Raw genomic sequence first — 4,773 nt, 5'->3', positions numbered from 1 at the left:
TTTTTATTTGTGTTGAGTCCTCTGAGATTATTCCTCTCTTGATCCTGGGAGAATGGATTGTCAAAGATGTCTGGCTGAGGGTGGCAGTCCAGCAGTACTGAGGCAGGCAGTACCTTTGCAGTTCTTTTGACCAGGACATGGAATTGTGTGAAGCCAAATTGTGTGAATGTGACTGTTGAATTAAACAGTGATTTCCATTCGATTGATGCATTATCCATGGAAATATGATTGTGTTTCCCTTGTAATTTTTCATATGGAAGATCGTGATGTATTAATCCATAAGATTGATTGTTGGTTTGTGTAAGACACTTGTACTTTTAGCAGTGATGTGGCACTTGCATTTTTCACTGGGGATGTGAGGGTGGCAGTACTTTTGCAGTCCTTTTAAAAAAAAAGAGAGATTTGTGTGAATGTGACTGTTGGATTGAACACTGATTTCCATTCGATTGAATTTTTTGAATGAAGTGATGTATTGATCCGTAACATTGATTGTTGATTCTGGTTTGTAAGACAATTGCATTTTTAGCAGTGATATAATACTTGCATTTTTCACCAGTGATGTGAGGGTGGCAGTACCTTTGCATTCCTTTTGACCAGGAAATGGAATTGTGCGAATATGACTGTTGAATTAAACAGTGATTACCATTTGATTTTTTAACACATATTCTATGGATATGTGACTGTGTTTCCTTCATAATTTTTTCTATAGAATAATGTGATGTATTTATTAATCCATAACAATGATTGTGATGTGACCCTTGCATTCTTAGCAGTGAATCAACAGTGAAATAACAGTTGCATTTTTAGTAGTGATGTGACACTTGCATTTATTGCAGTGATGTGACACTTGCATTTTATTTTTCTAAAAGTGACAATTGTTAACTTTCTCTGGTTAATGGCTGAGGAATGCAGTCTAGAAAACAAAAAAGAAAGCCTTAAATATTCTGATTCAGATTTGAGGATATCATGAGAACCTCAGGTAATAATAATCATAATAATGCTTACATTACCTTTTCCTAATTCATAAATGATGCATTCAGAATAGTAAACAGGAAAAGCTGTACTGAAATGATGTGCAAGTATTGTATCAATGGCAATTTTAATTATATTTATTTAGCAGTTGATATTCTTAAAATTATTTTACATTTATTTTTTATTAATGTTCAAGGTTAATTGGCACTATCAATTTAAGAGTACACTTTGAACTCGTTCATAAAATGTGAAAGCAAAATGCTTCATGTTTTTTTTCTTCTTATTTTAAAATTACTCTATTTGATGGGGGTGCTTCTGACATTTAGAATGCCTCTACATATGTAATGAATCTCTAAAAGTAAAAATTGGATAGTGTTTGGAAGTTTAATTTTGAATTTGGATAACATTGCAGTTGAATAACTTCCAGATGTATAGGCAAAGAAACTTTCTTCCACATTATAGTCTCAGTTTCCCATATTTGAGTGTATACATGGAGATTTTGGTGCTGCATATTTAATACACTAAAAATTGCTGGAATTGAATTTCATCATTATTTTGTTTTCAACTTTACAGACTTACAGATTGGATTTACCAGAGTACATTGTATAATGGACTCCTGAACACGGTTTCTTAACTGTACAAATAAAGTTAAGTGGATTAAATCTGATTTTTTAAAAAAAAAACAGAATAATTCTATGGACATGCATTAATGATAAAAATTGATAATGCCTCATCATGTACAGTACTTAATGATAGTAATAATGTGCAACATTTACAATGAACATTAACAATGTACTTTGTCAGTAATTTATTTATAAACGCAGTGGTTTACACTAATTAAAAAAATTGTATTTATTTTTTATTTAAGTATCATTTGTAATCAATATCCAAATAAATACTAATGAATGATCAAAATTTACATTGACTGTATACATAGTTGCAGAGTATTCATGTAATGTCAATTTCTTTTATTCTTCCAGTGTAAATGGAAATTACTAATGCTTGGCGAAGGATGGTGGAAATGAAGAATATTGTGGAGGTACTTTGGAGATCCTGAACAACAGGATTGAAGAAGGACTGGGAGTAATTTATTTTCTCAAGTGTTGGACTGATTAATTTGGTGAACGAAAACTTGTATCTTTGGTCCTGCATATGTAGTGAAAAAAAGAAATATGCAGTGATTATATTGACAACCTTTCATCTGTAGCTGTGATAATACTGACATTGGGATCGTTAGCTGAGATACAAAACTACATCACACTACAGTATTTGACATAGGCAAACGGTGTTTGAGGAACCCTTTGCCTGAACATTTCATATACAAGGTAAAATTTTGTTATGAAATAAGAATAACCTGTTTTTGATTTTTTTTGGTTTTCTCTCTTTTTTTTGTTTCTGTTTTGTTTTTAGAAATATAGAGTATTATCAACACATATCCCCCCCCCCCCTCCCAAATAATACTTGTTAAATGAAAGCCCTTTTTTGTTTCAGTGTAAATTAAGAAGGAAGTTGTTAATGTATAATTCATAAGATCACATTTCTTTTTCAGCTACTACCAGAAACTGCTCAACAATATTAAGTTTCCTCCAGTGACATCATTGGAAATGGGAAAGTTTAAGACATCTGACCTTAATTTTTAAAAGTTATTGCAGTGTGTATTTATAGTGTCACAGATTGTGATCATTATGCATTTTATTTTTATTGTAAAATGCACAGCATGATGGATATGTACAGTGAAAATAAATTATGTTTATATCGAGTGCACAGAAAATGGACTCGCGCAATCTGTAACAGTAACAAATAATAGATATGAACAACTAAGTGATTTACCCATTCCTTCAATATTTCAGACTGTCACATATACCTGTCAGAGTTAAGATTCTAAATACATTTTATGTAGATAGAAACTAGCTAATGTCTGGTTCTGAAATACATGTATATAATATTATAAGATTCAATTTACATAAGTATAACTGATAATGCCTATAACAAAGCCTTTTGACAAATAAAAAAATGTACAAAGAGTTTAATAAATAAAGACAGCCATAGAAATGTATTTAATTGCTTGCTTTAGATGCTTGCATGTCACTTGATGCAGAATTCTTGTGAGAATTATTTTTTTTCCTTGCACAAAAGTAAATAAAGTGTTAATGTATTTTATGTAGATTTACTTTGGCTCAAAGCTTCGGGACACTTAATTTCATTGATGATATTTTAAGTCATCTCTGATTTTATGAGATTTAAAAATTCATCACAATATTTCATACTATGGTTTTATGCATGCATATTTTATGGAAGATGCCAATGATATTTTTTTAACATTAAGTAATGATCAATTTATTGGAGATGATGATCATTAGCTTTAACTGTTATGAAATATGTATTTTTAAAATTGTATATTTCTTTGTTTTTATAAAACTTCTGGGGTCATTTTAATTGCTATTGTAGAATTATATGATAAAAATGCATTTCGAAGAAAAGGTATAATACATGATCTTTATCAATGATTGGCTAAAAAGTAGAATGTCTTAAATATTTATGTGTAAGTATTTATGTGATTTGTAAATGACATCATGTGATTTTATCCTTTCTTTTAATATGATTTATCCATTTTTTTTTAATTTTGCTAATAAAATTCATATTAAACATATTGATATATGCAATTTATTCTCAGATATCTGAAAAGGTCAAGGATTTCAGACTGCTGAGTAATGGATTTAACATTATATTCTGTTTCAATATACAGCAATATACATATAAGAGGGTTAATAATTGTAAATCGTGTGTATTTATATCATGATAATGCAGAATTATGGTCTAAAGTGTGCTTTCAGTATAATCTACACAAAAAAAATTAGATGTGAGATGGTTTGGGGCCACTTTTCCACTGGATTGGAAAAGTTATCTATAGTTCATTTCAAAAAACTATTGTTTATTGATAAAAATTGCCAGTTACAGCAGTTCATTCATAACAATTCTTGGAAGATCCCTGTCCTTTGAATGGTTAATTTTTGGACACGCAACTTTAAACGATTGAGTAGAAGCCTTAGCGCAGTTGGTAGAGCGCTCGCTCCGTGATTGGGAGGTCGTGACCTAAGTCGATAAAAAATAGGTAGCAACTGTTCCTTCGCCATGCGCTCGGCACCTTGAAGTGAAAGTTGCGGGTCCTTCGGATGAGACCTTAAAAACCGAGGCCCCGTGTCACGGCAGGCGTTGACACGATAAAGATCCCTCATTGCTCAATGGCCCTAAGTGCCGAGTAAAGGTAAAAATTTGAAGCCCTTCACCGGTATATGGTGACGTCTCTATATGAGTGAAAAATTGAGCGAATGGGACCTAAAACAACATATAATCAATTAATCAGTATACGGTATAAATTGGATTGGGGGCAGTTTACGCTTTATAAAAAAGCGTAAACTGTTCCAACCCAGTTTATACCGTATAAATTGGGTAGCTATTAATTTCATTCATTATAATTCCATTTTCATTCATTTGGTATAAGAAAAAAAGATGATTACCCTTAAAACGTCGTGAAAAATGACTTCAATTTGTATAAAATTTGAATGTAACGTTAGGCGGATCGATACGTTTTTGACACAAGTCATTGTGACTTAGGCAACCCAATTTACACGGTATAAAGTAAATTTTTTATCCAATCAAATACAGCGTTACAACCAGAATTAAATTATTTATAAATCACATAGATCTTCGAAGTTTTCCCTCCAAATTTTTTTTATCCAAATCAATCATGGGAAATATACTATTATTCTATCTTAAAAAAGACACATTAGAATTGTGACA

General features: G+C 31.2%; 1 long non-coding RNA gene across 1 annotated transcript; it reads left to right on the top strand.

Annotated features, from left to right (window-relative positions):
* The first annotated feature begins 211 nt into the window (after nt 1-211).
* Nucleotides 212-3,269, top strand: LOC133194462 (uncharacterized). The gene is made up of 4 exons (XR_009722088.1): nt 212-979; nt 1,546-1,619; nt 1,953-2,297; nt 2,522-3,269. It is a non-coding gene; the product is annotated as an uncharacterized LOC133194462 (long non-coding RNA).
* Nucleotides 3,270-4,773: the final 1,504 nt, after the last annotated feature.

The sequence above is a fragment of the Saccostrea echinata genome, unplaced genomic scaffold (genome assembly GCF_033153115.1).
Source record: "Saccostrea echinata isolate AGI-Se365-2 ecotype Australia unplaced genomic scaffold, CSIRO_AGI_Sech_v1 ptg000029l, whole genome shotgun sequence".
NCBI classification, from domain to species: Eukaryota; Metazoa; Mollusca; class Bivalvia; order Ostreida; family Ostreidae; genus Saccostrea; species Saccostrea echinata.
The sequence above is the reverse complement of the archived record's forward strand: the minus strand, read 5'-3'. Positions and strand labels throughout refer to the sequence as shown.